General features: G+C 39.4%; 1 protein-coding gene across 9 annotated transcripts in view; it reads left to right on the forward strand.

The window, feature by feature from the left end:
* The window catches only part of vav2 (vav 2 guanine nucleotide exchange factor), a 214,875-nt gene that overhangs the window by 64,415 nt on the left and 131,630 nt on the right, over nt 1–18,830 (forward strand). The gene's annotated exons all lie outside the window — the stretch shown is intronic.

Below are 18,830 nucleotides of genomic sequence, written 5' to 3' on the forward strand. Positions count from 1 at the left end.
TCCAAGTATTGGAGAAAATGTGATGTCCTTAAGAACAACTGCACCCTGATCCTTATATCACTATGGCAGTTTAGTCAATTCACCGACCTCCATGATAGAAGCTCATTGTTAATTCTGTTTCTTCATGCTAAGTCAGCTTGATGTTTATCGTTTATATTGGGATATGTGTTCTTCATTATAAGTATAGTTTTAATGGTGAAAATATTAGTATAGAATATTAGTGGAAAAAAGTGCTAAAAGTAAAGAGAAGACAACCCTCTTAATATTGATCGCTTGCATGAATTGATTGGACTTAGAGTATTTACAGGTGCAAAGCACTTATTCAACCATTGAAAGGTTTGGTTCAGGTTAACTACAGCTCAGCAAGTGTGTCTGGACATTTCCAGCGCATTCGGTCTGAAAAGAAAGGAACGGCAAAGGCGGAGAGAGCGTTTTGAAGTCTCAAAGGGAGGGGCGTAGACAGCGAGATTAAGCCTTTGCCAGACTGTGAGCTTTAATGGATAATGTGGAAAACGGTGAATGAGAGTCAATGAGCGCACGGAAAACAATATTAAAACCCTCAAGCAGTCGGAATCAATCACATACACCCTCCACATGTCAATGTGTAAATTGTGTTTGCGTCGACTCGAAGGTGACGGGCTTGTCCCATCATTGATTCTCCATTAAGGGCAAGCAGCGCATTAAAATATATTGAAGTAGGCAGCTCGATGTCATTGCACCATACATGCAAATCGTCCACCTCCTTTTAAATGAAGAGAGACGAATGCTTCTCAAGCTTTAGAGCTGAAGGATAGAAAGCTTTTTTAATCTTTCAATAGCACATACAATGTTGAACTTTCACCTCGGGTAGTAATATATCTCCCTGGCCTGTCAAACTCAGGGTGTCTTTAATTGGAGTGGAGAGTCTCAGTCCTTTGTGTCCTTGCAGTTGGTGGGATGGTTGACATGTCTGTGGCTTTTTTAGGGATTATTGGTCTACCTATATATATATATATATATATATATATATATATATATATATATATATATATATATATATATATATATATATGACGTAGTGTTGTCAAAAGTACCGACTTCGGTACCTAGTCGGTACAGAAATTTAAAAAATGTGACGCTTTGAGCGCTGTTGAGTGGATTCGTAAACATCTCTGATTGGCCGTTGTTTTCACGGCTCATCGGATATGTCTGTGATAGGCTTCAATGATCAACGCTGTAAAAATGTTGTAAATAGTCATCAATTAATCTCTTCACTAAGCGCTTACATAGATACACACGGGAGCGTTTGAAAGCAGGCGTCTATCGCGGATCGGTCCACTGTTAGACGCCTGCTTTCAATCGCTTGCGCTCCCACTTTCAAAACGCTTTCAAATTCAAACACTTCCGTGTGCTTTCAAATGCTCCCACGCGTTGATCATTGTAGCCAATCACAGGCATATCCGATGAGCACGTCAACACAATGGCCAATCAGAGATGTTTACGAATCCGCTCAACAGCGCTCAAAGCGTCACATTTTTAAAATTTCAGTACCGATAGGTACCGAAGTCGGTACTTTTGACAACACTACAATGACGATATTAAAAAAATTTGATATATCAGCCTTGACGATATATGGGTTGCAGTGTTTCCCCCAGAATTTAGTGAGACTGTGGTGGGTGGACATTGGCCCTTGTAGGGGGGTCCGGGTGCATGCCCCCCAGAAGAAAATTTTGACATTTTACATTTAAAGGCATAATTCTGGTGCACTTAGAAAGCAAAATTAAGGTTCATCAGTGAGGAAATTTGTTCTCTTGTAAACAATTTTGTGCTCTTGTAGTAATTTATTTAGTGGTTGCATAGACAAGAGTTACATTAGTCACATAAACAACATATAGTAAATGATAGTTCATGAATGGTCAAACATGTAGAGTATACCTTTGAACCATCAAAAATATGTAGTAAAAGCGATTACCTTTGTTGAATGAATTTATTTCTAGTGTAATTGGTGTGGGCCACCGTTAATACATATTTATTATGTACAGTTATTATTTACTAAGGGTGTAATGTTTCAAATTACTCACGGTTCGTTTTTTATTACGGTTTTAGGGTCACAGATTCGGTACGGTTCGGTATGTGCTATGTTCAGGGGGAAAAGGACTGTCAAATAAAAATAAAGAAAATAAGAACATAATCAAACTACAAGCACAAATAAATATTGCAGAGCAAAGATACAAATAAACCGTGCTTTTTAGGTTTTCAGTAGTTTTCAGGTACAGAATAAAGTACTGAATAAAGTAATCAAATGTAAATTAACATTACATATTTGACTGTATAAATTAAAGATTAATCCTTATTAAAGTTACAAAAGCTATTCAATCAAGAGCAGTGAGTGAGAGTCTTCTGGCTTTTTAATGTTTAAATTGGCAAGGGTTAAATGTGTTTAGTTTAAACACAGATAGCAACACCGTGTGTTGTTCAGGTTTTACCTGCGCTCAAGCGCTATCAACACCCGGTGCGTACGGCACTCGAATTGAACAAAGTTTACATAGAGTGACTGTTTTGTCCACTTTTTTTTTTTTTTTTGGTCATCACTGTTGTTGTAATGTATTGGGAAGCCAGTATGCGTGTCCATAAACAGAAACATTAGCCGAACTTGGTCTGTCTGTTGTAACACCTCAAGCACTCGATTCTCCCGACTCCACTTCGTAGGGAGAATCTAGTGAACGCCTGCTGTGCCCCGTTCATGCGCTGCGTGCTTATGTAGACAGAAATAGCTCCTTTCGCTCGGCGGAGCAGCTATTCGTCTTCTATGGGGGTATTAAGAGACACTATATTTCCTGTTCTCATATATTCATATATATTACAAACATTATATTTCCGGTTCTTTTTGAGACCGTGGTGGGACAAATTAGAATGTGGCGGGCCGGCACAGTCTAGTTAATGTATGGGAAACACTGGGTCGACTACCAATGGAGAGATGTGTTGTCTGTTTTTAGTTTTGTCACTCTAATGCTTGATCCCTCCTAATCCAAACGGTGCCATGAATTACTAATTTCCTGTTTTGTTTAAGAAGGGAGCACAGATCTGTTTAGTGTGAATATTTTGTCTCCGCATGTTCTCTATTCATCAGCATTTAATACGTTTTTCCTGGGAGGAGCAGCTAAGGAGACACCTGTCCCTCCTGATGCTTTAGGTAATTGCCTCTCATCCCTTTCTGCATCTCGCTGCATTTAGGCCTTTTAAACAGATGGCTCACCCCCACATCTCTTGCTAAACTCGCCGGAGCGCTCCTGTCAGCACTCTGATGTTTCATGCCCTCCTCTATCCCAACAGCTCATGGGACGCATCCTTACGACAGTCACAGATGGACCCAGATTCTTCTTAATGTTCCATATTCATCATTACTCATAAACGCAAAGCTCTCAGGGGTTCGCTTTTGGTTTAATATGGCATTCAAACCGAACTGCTTCTGTCTTTCCCTCCCTAATTGGATCTGAATATGCAGTTGTTTAAATGAACACCACAATCATTTTGGTTCACATCTTTGTGACAATTAGCGTGATGACACTCCACCTGTTCGCAGCCTATTTATAGCTTTGATTTTGTAGTGTGAATCAGACAGGTTGAATACTATTTTGATTATTTGGCACTAGATCCATTAGACCCGCTGCAAGCTGGTTCTGACATGGCTGTTCTACAAAATCTTATTGACCTGCTCTCTTTTGTTTAGTGTTGTCATAATTATCCCTTGTCTTTATTCAAAGAAAGAACGACCTCCCAGTGGGCTTGTGTGGGCGTGCTTTAAATTAACAGTTCATCTGGGGGCATGATCAGTAAAATAGCTTCTTGATTGACACCACTGGGGCCCTTTGGAGACCTCTGGGAGTCCCCTCCCCCCCTTAAGATTAAATAAGAACAAAGGGTGAGAATTTTTTGCACAGATTCAGTGACTTTTTTCCAATTCTTTATACAGACAGAATAACATATTAATTTAAACAATCTTTGTATATAATAATTTCATTTTTGTTTAATATGACAAAGCACAGGACTATTTATTTGACCTGCAAAAAGACTACAGTTATTTATTGTATATCATATCAGTATTTAAAGGGGACATATCATGAAAATCTGACTTTTTCCATGTTTAAGCGCTATAATCGGGTCCCCGATGTATCTACCAACCCAGAAAACGTGAAAAGGGACAGAGGATATTATAGGAAGGGGATCTTATTGTAATATTACCGCCCCTTAATCTGTACATTTCCACTGACGGTGCCGTCATTTTGTTTTCACAAGCAACAGTGGTGTACCAATAACACTGGTCCTGGAGTGCAGCTGTCCTTCAGAGTTTAGCTACAACCCTGATCAAACACACTTGAATGTCTTCAGGATTACTAAAACTACATGAAGGAAGGTGAGTTGGGTCGGAGCAAAACTCTGCAGGACAGCAGCGCTCAAGAACGAGCTTGTGACATGTCTCAGCTATGTAAACATTATCACTGATCTGTTAACGGCTATAATTGTAAACCATATGAGTCTGCATACACTTCTGGCATCTGAGCCACTAAGGACACAGTGGTGTAATTTTATTTATGAAGGGAATGTGTCCAAATAAATTCATATACCAGTATGTGCAAGTCATTTTACACCAGACTGCTCTGCACCCGAGGGTCACAGTTAAAGGGATAGTTCACCCAAAAATTAAAATTTGATGTTTATCTGCTTACCCCCAGGGCATCCAAGATGTAGGTGACTTTGTTTCTTCCGTAGAACACAAATTATGATTTTTAACTCCAACCGTTGCCATCTGTCAGTCAAATAATGGGAGTGAATGTTAACACAATTTATAAGAGTAAAAAAAACACGCACAGACAAATCCAAATGAAATGCTGCGGCTCATGATGACACATTGATGTCCTAAGACACGAAACGATTGGTTTATGCGAGAAACCGAACAGTAAATATATCATTTTTTACCTCAAATACACCACTATGTCCAACTGCGTTCAGCACTCGCTTAGTGAGGTCTAATCAGGCTCTGATAGCCGAAGTGATATCTAGCGCTCATTGAAGTATAAGCGCGAGACATTACTGCCGTTGTCAGTGCGCGATCAGACCTCGCTAAACGAGTGTTGAACGCAGTTGGACATAGTGGTGTATTAGAGGTAAAAAATGATTCTCAAAGATGGATCGATACCATCTGTTCATGATCCAATTTCACACATATTTCGTGATGTTTGCAAATTGTCTTTTTGAATGTGTTTGAATGTGTATTGGAATCGTAAGCTTGGGGTGGGGAACACAAGCTCATTTGCATTTAAAGGTACACACACCAAATCAGCATTTTTTTCTCCTACCCAAAATATGCAGTTAAAACATGGTATAACAAAAAATCCATGTGGTATTTTGAGCTGAAACTTCACAGACACATTCTGGGGACACCTGAGACTTATATTACATCTTGTAAAAGGGGGCAAAATAGTTAATCTTTAATGCTAAAAATATAAAGTTACACTTTCCCTTTTTATGCAGAAAATTTATTTTGACTACCCCTCCCTTGTTCTGTCTATTCTTACTGCAGGTTTTCGCTTTTGTTTTTCAGTATTGTGCTAAAACAGTCTACTGTACAAATGTTTTTCTTTTGAAATCACAATTACAATACTGTGACCTATTGTGCTTGCTCTCACCATGTGCATAATTTTTCTCTGCTCATGTATACTTAAGCTCCTCTCCTCTCCTCTCCTCTCCTCTCCTCTCCTCTCCTCTCCTCTCCTCTCCTCTCCTCTCCTCTCCTCTCCTCTCCTCTCCTCTCCTCTCCTCTCCTCTCCTCTCCTCTCCTCTCCTCTTTAAACGTTGTCTCAAAAATAGCCTGTTGCCAGGCACTATGTACTGCAGCAGAGCCCTGCTCAAATACCTGTAACACCCAGCTTTGAAAAAGTTGCTAAGGAACAATGGTGACATTAAAGAATAGACTCTCTGTAAAGGTTATTGCGGTGGTTTGAATTGCAGTTTTAATGCCACGGAGCCAAGCTGAGGTTGCACTGATGCATTTGCAAGTTGGCTGAGGTTTTGTCAGGCTGGCCTGCTTTTATTTTTCATCAGTGGTGCCCTTTTGACCTAAAGAAGTGTGATGCATATTGAACAAAAGAAACATCCGCTAAAGTGCATGTCTCCTGATGTTAAATGGTTAGAAAAGTTTAAGGAGGTTATTTTTGTTGCTAGCCAAGAACATGATTCCTTTGCATCCATTTGATATGGTTAAACAGTGAAACATTTGTCTCTTTAGATTCAGCTTAGTTTGGGATTAGCTCTAAGTACTTTCAGTAGCAAATTGCTTTTTCAAAATCAATTTGGTTCCGAAAGTTTCTCTTCCATTTCCAAAAGCATCCTGTTGTGAATTAAATGATTTTGAGATAATAAAATTTATAGGCTATGTTTGCCATTGTTGTGGGAAGCCATATCGTTAAAGTGAATGTTCCTGAATGCAAGGAGCTCTCCTCCTCATGCAAGTGACATATGCCTCTGTGTCCCTGTCACATGCCTTTCCCCAGCGACTCCTGTCCATCAAGAGCAAGGCTGCCTGTTTTAACATAAAGCTGCTAACACAATCAATTATTCATTCAAAACGTCTCACTCTTGATGATAATTCTCCTGTTATGAATATTTGAAGGGAAGTACCTGCTTCACTTTGGACCTTCCCCTTGCCTCTATCTCCCTCAAAATGCTTCATTAGCTCTTACCTTGTTATTGAGGTACCTGCTGAAACAGGTGGTTGTCAGCCCTCATTCGTCTACTGACAGCCCATAATAATCGACTGTGTTCTCTTGTTCTCTCTTGTAACAATTAACATTCCCATCATGACTTTAGCATAAGTTTACCAAAGATGTATCTCAGAATACCCAAAGTAGAGCTGCACAATTAATTTGGGGATATGAAGTAGGCTACTTTTTTTTTAGCCATTTACCGCAAAATTCCTCAACTACACCATTTGTATGCATATGAAATATTACATTTTTATGTAAAAAAAAAACACTTGATGTTGATAATGATGATCAAAATTATAAAAGAGTTATTTCTAGATATTGATCTAGGTTTTAGAGGCAGAATTCTGTCATCTGCTGGTTAGAGAAATCTGTAGGAAATACATCCAGCAGAGGACCCATTAATTTTTCTGGATGTGGCCAACTGCTCTTATGAATGCAATATGGAACAAACATGATCGTGTGCGCATGCACCAGGTCTTTGTCTGTTAAATATCCACTGAGGGTCTTTGCAGCACATGTGGAATTGTCAGTGGGAGTAAACAGTTCTCGCGCACAATGAACGAGCAGGTACGAAACGCATAGAGCGAAGGGAGACTTTCCAATATTTAGGGGCCGTTCACAAGTCACGTCTTTTGCGCGCTCACGTTCCTTATTTTAAATGTAGATGCGGGCAGAACATGCTCAAATAGAGATCGAAAGCTCTGCCAAGATGGACGAACAGCTGATCATACCTGTACAGGGCAAGTTTTTTATTTCTCATCTCCATAAGTAGTAGTATAATCTAGTATTAGAGCTAATGCAAGGTCTGGAAATCCATTTATCCTTTGCTGAAACTTTGTCTTCATGGAGAACACGGCTCATGATTGCTTAGCAACAAGCGTTTTTGAAAAGAGGAGAAAGTGCCCGGCTGGCGTTTTCCATGCGTTTTTAGACACAATTTAGATGTCAATTTTTAGATGTGAACGGCCTCTAAATCGAACTACGATGGTTTCATTATCTCGGGCGGATAAAAAAAGTATAAGGGAATACAAACAATAAAAGCAAAAATTTGCCACCAAATATACTTGGATGGCCATTAATATACCTGGGCGGCCCGCCCAGGTAAAGTCTATGTTTGGGAAGCACTGTAATATATAGGGTGTAACAATATATCACAGTACAAAAATGCAACAGTATGTATCGTGGGTAGTGACAATATGTATATAGTTCACCCAAAATGAAAAGTTTTAGTGTCAGTACTACATTGAACTACTATATGTAATTTTGAATATAATGTATAATAATGCAATGGGGGAATATTTGTGGGTCCTGATAATGCCAAATGTCTTATGTTAGCATTTTAATCAGCAGTTAATTTTTTTGTTATCCTTTTACCACGTCTTGAAGTATCGCAATAATATTGTATTGCGAGTTCAGTATTGTGATATGAGGGTATCGTTACATCCCTAATATATTACCTTTTTTAATTCATTCATTTAATTTAATTTAATTCATACTACCATTTTTAATTCATGTTCTTTTCAAAATTATGTTTTTGATTAATATCGCATTTTATTAAATTCATTTGCTATATTTTTAAATTGAGTATTGTTGAAGTGAGAGGAACACAACCAGGAACTGTAAAAAGTCACACTTGCAAACTTGCAATGTCTTGGAGCATGTGCACATGCCCCATTTGTGCACATGCTTTTTTCTTTTTCTTTTCCAGTAAAGTCAGAACTACCCCTACTACATCTGTTTTCTATTGTTAGCTGTTATGTGAACAATAAGTACGACATCAAATTTTAGTCAGCACCTGAGCTGCACGCATGTAATAAGCTCCGCTGTGTTTCCAGCACAAAAGCAAAACGGGAGCAATATTTCATAAATCTGCCGAGACTGTTTTTCCAGAATCAGCTCTTTGTTTTTCTGGTGATCTTGTTCTCTGACAGGAGGTGATGACAGGCAGCAGCGGTTAATTCTGCAGGAAGGCAAGTGATGAACTGCTGAACACATTACACGCAGAGACCGAAAGCGCCCTGCGCAATAAAGTCTACTTTGTGGAAATAATTGCTACTCTTTTGTCTTCCCTTTGAGAGTGTAACACTGTGGCAGAACCGCACAATGGCCTCTGCCGGGTTTCTGTTTGAACATTCTCTGCACATTGTCTCGCCACATAGTCCAAAATGCAGTCAGATGTGGTGCAAAGAGAAAGCGAGGGAGTTTTTAATGTGCTGGCTGGTCTACGCGACACACTTGGGGTGTCTCCGGTGTGCCATGGCAGTAAAGAGGAGTCATTCAGGAAGAGCAGCTTCCCTCCAGGAAGTACTTCCACATTCAGCTCCAGCCGTGAGCAGCTTGCAGAGCACTCTCATTATTTTTCTTTCTCCTTCTGTCCTGCTCCGCTTCGCTCGCCCTTTAGTTTGCTGCAAACCTAAAGGAATTCCTCTGACAGACAGGTACATTTTTTTGAGTTCGTGAGCATGAATAATAAACCTTGAAAGTGCATATAGCGTATTTGTCCTTCTCCATAAACACCAAAGATTCTATAGCCTAGGTACATGTGGATAATAAGTTGTGCTCAAGCTGACCTCTCTGCCCTAAAGCTCAACAAAGGTGTAAACAGGAACACTGCGAACCGTGTTAATCTTTTAAAACTGACTCGGGCAGTGAATAGCCTGGCAATGACCCCTCCAGAGGGATTTCATAGCTTTGGATGATATGTATTAAAGTCTCAAAGGTCAGGTGAAGCATTCAAGGTGAAATATACTTTTGCCTTATCCGATGTTGCTGCTAAATCAACAAAAGATGCATCTTGATTCAAGTTGTGATTTGCTGTGCATTTTCAAGGTCATGAAAAGTGTCTGATCTCACAGTGCATCATCTAATTCAGTTAATCCAACCAAAAGTATGCTAAGACTAGTCCAGATTTGCAGGCAAAATAACAAATACATAGTGCTGATTCTAACAATTAAGGAGTTTGCTTTCAATGCTCTAGTTGTGAAACTCAACCCAAGAAGTTGTGCTTGGAAAATAATCAACTTGTGTAAATGTCAGTGGGTGTACATCCTCTGGTGCCCATTAAAAGGCACTATCTGCTTCTCACTCTCTCTCTTTCCCTCTTGCTGTTGAACTAATCAGGAACTGTGCTGTATAAAGCCTGCTGTGCCACTCTGGGTTCCAGGCTACTAAAAGCCATAAAAGTCAACCACAAGTGGATCTAATCTGCTCTCATATTCCCTATCAAAGACTTGTGATATGTAAATTGGAACTAATGCATTACGTTTATATCTATTACTCCTTTGCATGTTTATTACAGGAGGAAGACAGAAGCCTGGACTCCTTTTTGCAGGAGTCAGAGTTCCCCTTAATGTAGAAAATCCATTAATCTGAGATTGTCAGCGTGGGGTTGTAACCATGATTTTTCCATGTCTATTCTTAGTTTTCAACATTTCTTTTTACTTTATCACAGCATAAGAGTTCAACAGTGACCACCCACTCCAGTAAAGCATTGTGACTTCAGGAAGTCCTACGCTCTCAAACAACAAGTATAGAGTGCAACAGTGTAAAAAAAAAAAACCTCATTGGGTTAAAAGCCATCTACCAAGCCAACCAGCTATGATGTGAATCATAGCATTACAAACTTTTTTTTGAAACAAAAAAGTGTTTTAAAATTAGAACAAAAGACAAATGGCTTTAACGAGAGAAAGAACTGCAATCCCATGAAGCACTGCACATGACGTAATCAAATTTAAAAACATGGAGAAATATAAAATTGATTTGCAGTGCTTCAGCGTTGTGGGTTGTGTAGTAGGAGAATGAAGATTTTCATCAGGAAATCTGTGGGTTAAACAGGATTATATAAAAAATATAATTTGAAATAATGCTAGCTGATGTCTTCAACAAAAGCATATAACATGGATTAACACATTCGCTGGTCACAATAGGTTTGTCTTTAAAGATTTTAAAATTATCATAAAAAATAAATTCCACTATGGATGGAGAAAATTACTTCTGGAACCTGACTGTTGCACTTTATTTGCATGTAATTGAATATGTATATATTTTCAATATACTTAAACTACAAATGATATTTTATACTTAAGTATGCAACAGTAGTTTTATATTGTAGCATTATCTTTTTATTTCATTCACGGTGCTACATCGGATTGGTTACTGTTGTGCTTTGTTTGGGGGAATTTTCAGGTTTTTCTCAAGCCCTTTGATTATACTCTACATGGCACAAGATAATTTGATATGGATGATAAATGTTAGTCTTCTCTTTCTCTGTCTCTTCCTCTTTGACTTATTGAATCTTGAAAATGCCCTGCCAGGTGGTGCGAGACCTCATGCTGTGGGTGCTAAACTGTGTCCTACCTTCCTCCATCTCTGTTCATTTCTCACCCGTTGGATTGCCCCTGCTAGGTAGCAATAATAACCACTGACTGCTATGCTGTGTTAGCGAAAGATGTCACAAAAAACCATGTAAGCACCTGCGTCCCACAGCGCTCTTCACTAACTCTCTAAACTGCATACTCGAGTCCTGTAAAACCAAAAAACAATTGATTTCATTTTTTATAGGATTTATTGTACAGTCCCACCGCATTGTTGTAGATCAACACAGAAAGGTATCTGATGTCTGAAAATCTCAAAAAAGGTATCTATGCTATTGTCAGGATCCATGGCCAATGTTTTGACAGGAGGTGTTGGGTTGCAGACCTTTACTTTGTGAGTGGCAATGCAGAATTGTAGTTTGTTCTGTTCATTGCTTTCTGTCTGTTTTTGAATGAAAAGGATCCAGAATAATTGGTTGTTAGCTGGCTAACCCTTGATTACTGCTGTTTTCTTGTTGCACTTCTTTCTTTTTCATTTCTTTTTGTTCTTGGTTGTAGATTACAGGGAGACAGAGAGAGAGAGCAGTGTACAAGAGAAGGAAATATAGACAGTAACACAGATACAACAACACAAAATATTACTTTCACAGCTTCAGATTTGGACATGTTATGACTCCCTACTCTGTCATCAAAGAGAATGGTCTTGGCCCAGGAGATCTGTGTGCATTGATGCCAGTGTATTGAGTAGCGAGGGCCTGACGGTTTGTCTCTGAACTCTCAATTACCTCAGCATGAGAATGAATGGACTGCCTCTTTTTACAGTGTGAGAGCAACATCAAAGACCATTGGAAAGTGGCGGGTGGCCATTGTGCCGCTTCAGGGGCTTGTTGTCCGTCAGAATGCTGGTGTAGCCAGAGGCACTGCAGAGTTCTTTTCGATGCGTCATGATTCTTTTCTTTTTCTCTTTTTGTGGATGTTAACCCTTCACAGGGACCTTGAGACCAGTCACCACTTTGTGATACAATTCCTAGTCAAGCCAACACCATGTCCAGATGGTCAGCCCAGACTGTTTGCTTTTAAATTATTTGAAACTTGTAGAGTCAGCTGAATCTGGTAATAACTAAATGATTATATTTGTAAGGTACCAGTTTTGTCTAAATGAAACTGAGACATTTCCCTAAAAAATAAAACCCCTCAGGGCAAATTAATTCACTCAACGGCCATCTTGACAATGCCTCTGGGCAGCTGATTTCTTTTAGGGCTGGGACAGTACATTAATTCTCAATTCGTGATACAATGATTCTGGATCGATTCTGATATTTTCTCTCTCTAATCGATTCTGAGCTTATACATTTCAATATCAGATCTAAGGCTGGGTCAAAATATGCTGATTTTTCGATTCATTTTTTTTTTTTTTTATCAAATACTTACACCGTTACCAGTGTAGTCTGATTCATGAACAAATGAACCCTCTGAGCCTTTTAATGAATTATTCAAAAAGTCTCAAACTCAGTTGTTGTATGAATCAGTATAACAAATCCTTCACTGAGCAATTGAATATTTCAATAAATTACAGGATGGATGGGTGGGATACATTGTGTAATATTTTGTTTTGTGTTCATTTATTATACCTGTTAAATAAATAGCAATTGTTTAATTTTTAAAACTAATATTTTCATAATGTAAAAAGAATCTACAGCATTAAGCAGTGTAAGCAAAAGTGGACATTGTAACTAAAGTTATCTTAGCTTTCTTTTTACACTTTCTTATCCTCATTTTTTCTACCCGATGTCTTAAGTAATTTTCTTTTTGATATGCCCTAATTAAGTTAGTACCACTCAGCCAAACATGTTCTGGTTGGTGATCACATCCCTAAGAGCAGCTTTCTTGTGTGGGTGGTTTGGAATTAGATAAGTGGTGTGGGATTTAATAACCCATTTCTGGACTGCATTATTAGTATGTAGTCAGTTCAAATTCTGCTGTAGATGCATTATTTTCTGTTTTTATGCTGCATGCTATGCTCTTTCCCACATATTTATGTATTCACACCATCTTGTTCTTGCCTACCCAAAGGATGCATGCTCCTTTCTCAGATTTCCCCACTTCTTTGACCTTCGTGGGCAGATGAGGCCCTCGACTGCGAGTGGTGTTATGCAAGCTCTGTGGCGGTCTTCGCTCAGGCTCTGTCCTTGCTTGACACTCTGGGACCGCGGGAGACGAGAAAGTTCAACTACTTTGAGAAACGTCCAAGATATCCTCCAGAAAGAACAAAATGCTCACTGCGAATGCTGGTATTTTTGGAGAGGGAAGCCAGTAGGATGAAATCAGCCATCAGAAATGCAGACAGTAAACTCCTTTTACCAAAAGACCCACATTGCGATCTTGGGGTTACTGTAGTCACCACTAAAGACTGTCAGTGATGGAGAGCTCCTCAAAGAGAGCCTTAAAATCAAGGCAGGCTCTTATTCAAAGCTTACTGGTTTTCAGCAAGCTGTTTTTACCAAAGCACAATAATAACAGCCTCACTTTAGTAGCATTATTCGGCTCTTTGATGTGAGGGTCATCTTGTTTTTGTTTTGGCTCTTGCCAGTGAGACACTGGGGAAAGAAAGTAAAGAGATTTCTGCTGCCAGAGGCAACAGAAAGCTTTCAGGTACAGTAAAGTTTTAATGTCCTGTTTCAATTGGATCACCACAGTTTTCTCTCGGATCCCTTTTGAAGGTAAAATGAATCTAAGTCCATTCATGATGGATTTGTTTGAATCTGCTTTGAGTCCCATCATTGTGCTCCCTCACATTTAGTTGCATCTCTTGCCAAAAAGCCAGGATTATTTATTTGTCCTCATGTGGCACAGGTGGAAATTGTGTAAACTCTGCATTGTTTGACCCAGACGCCAGCTCTTGCGTGTTTGCACAGCCGTCTGCTCACAAACGTGTATCTCACTGTCATTAACCCTCTGGAGTCTGAGGCTGATTTGGGGCCTGGAGAAGTTTTGACATGCCCTGACATTTGTGCTTTTTTCAGTTGTTCATAAACATATTAATGACACAAGTGTCATTACACTGTATTCAGCACAAACTAGGCTACCATAATATGTGAGGAACATGTGTGTACATGTTTGTGTTTTTGAAGGAATAACGTTTATGCGTGGTTACTGAAAAAACAAAAAACTTAAGTCACTGATATAAGGCCAATAAAAGTATATTAAATCTGTGTTCACAAGACTTTTGGGTATTGAAGGTTGTAGACTAGAGTTTTTGCTTCAAAATTATGTAAAAATTATGCTGACTACTCTTTCATTTATAACAATATACTGATTTAGTTTTTGTAAGACACTTTTTGCCAAGAAACACGGTATGCGAGGAGGCGTGAATCTCCATGAATAATGGCTCATTCTCACCTGTGAAGACAAAAGAATTGAATAGTAATGACCTGAAAAGACTTGCATATTAATGAGGCATTTCAGTCAGGTAGGCTGTGAAAAAAAACTTCTGTGATGTCTCAAGCTCATCATGGTATATGAAACATACAGAAAAATTTTATTACAATATAAAATAATGGTGTTATATTATACTTTAAAATATAATGTATTTCTGTGATGCAAAGAGTCTGAATATAGGCTTTTAGTTTAAAAGCATGCACATTTGGAGAAATATAGGATTCTCATATGTTTATGTCAATTTTCTATACAGAGGAGTTATTTTTTATTTAATATTCATTGTTATCTCTATGAGCGCTGGTGTTTGCAATTCATACTGCAGCCGGAGGGCGCTCTGTGCATTTTAGTCCACAAATTCACCTAAGAAGAAGACGATATTCCATGAATGGTGTTTACCAATTCATACTACAGCCGGAGGGCGCTAAAGAAACAAAAACTCACTTAAAACTTATCAATAGAAGAAAACAAACAGGAATTTACTGAATGTCTTCCAGAGATCGCTAACCATGGCTTTTTCATCCAGATAAACAATTTTCAAGGCAATAAATACACGATTGAGATGATGAATGCATGTGTTGTCTCTGAATTTGCCTGTGAATAGCGCTGGCTCCGTGGGTGTGGCCGCATTAGTGGGTAATGAGCTGAATCACGGACTTCTGACATGGCTCTCTTTTCATACAGATTACATAAACACAGAATGTTTGTTTTCGATTTGACTTGCATGATTTAAAACCTGACATTTCAACGTTTTGTTAGACATAAGTATGAATTTTTTGTGATTAGTATTCACTAAGTTACACTTCATTTTCTGAGAACTATCAGATTGGACTTCGTTCAGAGGGAGATGAGAGATCACGCATCATGTTAGTTTTCTTTATTTTACAAAAAGCACAACATTTTGTTTTTACTCTGAGTGTATACAAATAAAAGGAGATATTCTATAGTTTCAATTGATGTATTACTTATGTTTCTATGACAAAAAATGACGGAGTATTTTAAGTCTGTTTTGCTGCAATGTGAAAAAAAACCTGCAAAACGCGCCGGCGCGTTTTTAGACCTCAGAGTGTTAATGCTGGCATCAGAACGATTCATTATGCAGTTTGATTGCGGCTGCCAGACCTCAGCCACTAATGCTACATAATCTGCAGGCTCCTCCTGGGAAGCGGCCTGGGTTTCAGACCCCGCGCACCTGCTGAAGGTCAAACCTGGATGGGGTCTGGAAAGAGCTGAGCTGAGGATGTGAGCACCTGGCTGAGGCCCTCACCTGTGGAGATGCAAACAGCTCTGTCAGCTGCTTGATTCTGTCACTCAACGTGTGGGGGGGCACAGAAAATCACTTTTTTTAGTCTCTAGGGGTTGGAGTCATTGTGTTAAAAGGGTCACTACATGCTCTAGATAGACTTTTTTTCTTCTATCTCCATTTTAGCAAGTAATTTCTGAAGAGCTCTCCTCTCAGACAGCATCCATTCACCACTCATTTCCACTTCTCTCCTCTATGGCCTTGCTAACGGTGTTTGATGACCATGTGATCTTTGAGTTGGCCAGAGGACCACTCTAAAATCTCTGTTGCGTACCACTCCCAGGCAGAACCTCTCACAGCCAGAGTGACGCTTTCAGTGGGCTTAGAGGTAAAAACTGATGAAATCTGTGGAGACACTAAGACCTCTAGACTTGAATTTTCTTTTCTCATCTCGTCTCTCTTGGCTCTCTTGAATTTGATTCAGTACTTCTTTTTAATACTTTATGTATATATAATACTTGTTTTTAATGAAATTAAAGGGTTTTCTCACCTTGACCCTTATAGAATTAGGTTCCTAGAGGGCTGTGCCGATATGTATAAAGGGAGTTTCCCTATATAGCATCAAGAACCCAATCTCTGCCTTTCGTATCACTTTATGCTTTTGTGAAACGGCACCTTGCAGACATGCATTTCCTCTCTTTATCTTCACTCAGCTCACTGGAAGTGAATTAATTGCTAATCTCCAAATGTGACTTATTTCAGACATTAATATTATTTTAATTTGAATTGGAAATTCGGTCACAGTCTGGGTGTTTCTCTTTGTGTGTTTGGGGTTGTAAAAAATGGTTCCTTATCTTTTTAAACACCCCCCACCCCACCCCAATGCTTGTCACACGACAGCAGAGCATAGGCACAAAGCTCTTAAAACCTCAGAGCTCTCCCACCTTCAGATGGTCTCTTGTGCTTTGTAAGTGACACAAATGTATTCAAAGTCAACCGAATACAGAATGAGTGTTTTCTAGTAATGATGCTGCTCTCGACATGCATATTTTGGCAATTTTGTTTCTCTCTTTTTTTGATTACTAACTCTACTCTTGCTGAGTGTAGTCTGTAGTAGTTGACCTACATCTAGACGATTTCTTTTGTTTACAGTTTTGCTGAATCTGTGCTTTATCACTACAAAATTCTGTCTGACAGTCGCTAAAAAAATCATCCTCAGCATGTTTGCTGGAGTCCACAGTGGTGTTTGTGGTTTTGTTTTGCTAAATCACCATTTCACAGAGGGACACATCTGAAAAAAACCTCCACTCAGAGGTAGGCACGACCAACTCTCAGCTAATAGACATCACAAATGATATGTTTACGGCCCTCCCATCATCGTACACATGATTTGCCCAATTGGGCCTAATCTGCTGTGAATGGAGCCGGTCCTCATGGGAGCTGAAGCAGGCAGACTGTGGTGCCTGGTTGTAAATTGCAATGCTAATAGAGGGACTCTAAGCGGCCTGCGTCCCTGATAGAGGCCCGTTTAATGGAGATATTCGGGGGATGAGCATTTATCAGACGTTGACAGACAGACGGCTCTCATCCAGATGAAAGAGGGGTGAGGACCCACCCCCACCAGCTCAGAGGAAGTGAGGCGTGTCTACAGGAGCTGTTCGAAGCAGACCTAAACAATCACATGCTGTATGCTATAGAATTGGCCACAAAATAATGAGTATGGCAATGTTTCCTCAAGATAACTCACTGATTTCATTTGCATGTGCTTCTCCCATGGCAACTCCACCTTTACATCTGTTAGCATACAGCTCTCACTTCTCCTTTGTCAGAGAGTCACTGTGGGATGTCAGGTTGTCTCTCAGAAAGTGAAGCTCAAATAGAGGAAGGATTTATTGACACATCCTCTTTATACTCAAAACAAATGCTCAGTTTGTCCTCCTTGTTTTTCGTTTGACCCATCTCGACCCATAGGAGCACATTCACATCCTCTTGTCCATCTTTCATTTTACAGCCGCCCCTTGAGGCTCCATATTCACATCTGTCTTTCCTCTCCCCCTCTTTCTCTTCTCCGGGAACTGCTGATTTAATGAAGGCCCCTGCGGTCAACATTACAGTCATCTGTAACAGGAGCCCCTGGCTCCATTCGGAGCCTGTTGACTACGATCCATGTTTTCTTCATATATGTGTTCATGCTGAAATAAGTGTGCTAATTTATTTCAGCCTTTTTGACCACAGGCTTATTACAAGCCTCCTCAACTTGATCCCTAAGTCTGAGCTTCCTCTCACCGGACAAATACTAAGAAACAGAAGCTGTGGGAGCATTTTATAGGCCTGTGGAGTGCCTCATTAAAAGAGAAAACAGTTCTTTTTGCGTTGGGTCAGTCTATGTCTGTACTGTCCTTTGTCTATGTGGGATAAAAAAAATCGCACCATAATTCCTCATAACTGTCAGTTTTGCTGCTTTTTAAATCATCTCAGGAAATCGTACTATTGATTCATAATCGGTGTCTTTCTTCAAAGTTTTTTTTTTTTTTTTTTTTCTCAGCAGTGCAGATGTTGTCACTACATGTTGTCATGGCACCAGAGGCCAATTTTAGTTTCTGAACAGTGTCTACAGAAATATTTCTCTTCTTTTTTTATCTTAATAATGTCCTGCTTTGTTTTTCTCTAGCTGGTACAATCCTGCTGTTTGGATAATGCTGTAATTATTTGAGCAGTGCGACAGGCTAATGAGGTTCTCAGTGTTCGGAGAGGCAGGGCAGAGCAGATGCGTTTACCTTTGTGCCCATTTGACTCGGCGTATTAATTACCACCATATTGGCACATCAGAAGCTCATCTTTATAGCTGTTGGTTGCAGAGGCCCTGTCTTGCAGTGGAGCATGGGAAGGGGCTTTGCAACTGGATCTTTTTAGCATTAGCTTTCTGACGTAGACTTTTGACAAACCACTTTTTTATGACACAAAAGCTACTACTTTATAGTAGGGATGCAGAGTGGTCATGTCTGTGTTGGCTGATAAATGTGACTTTGTGTGTGTGGATCCAATAAATAAAATATATTTTACTATAAGCCAGGATATATAAGCTGATAAATTATG

The sequence above is a fragment of the Megalobrama amblycephala genome, linkage group LG18 (genome assembly GCF_018812025.1).
Source record: "Megalobrama amblycephala isolate DHTTF-2021 linkage group LG18, ASM1881202v1, whole genome shotgun sequence".
NCBI lineage: Eukaryota > Metazoa > Chordata > Actinopteri > Cypriniformes > Xenocyprididae > Megalobrama > Megalobrama amblycephala.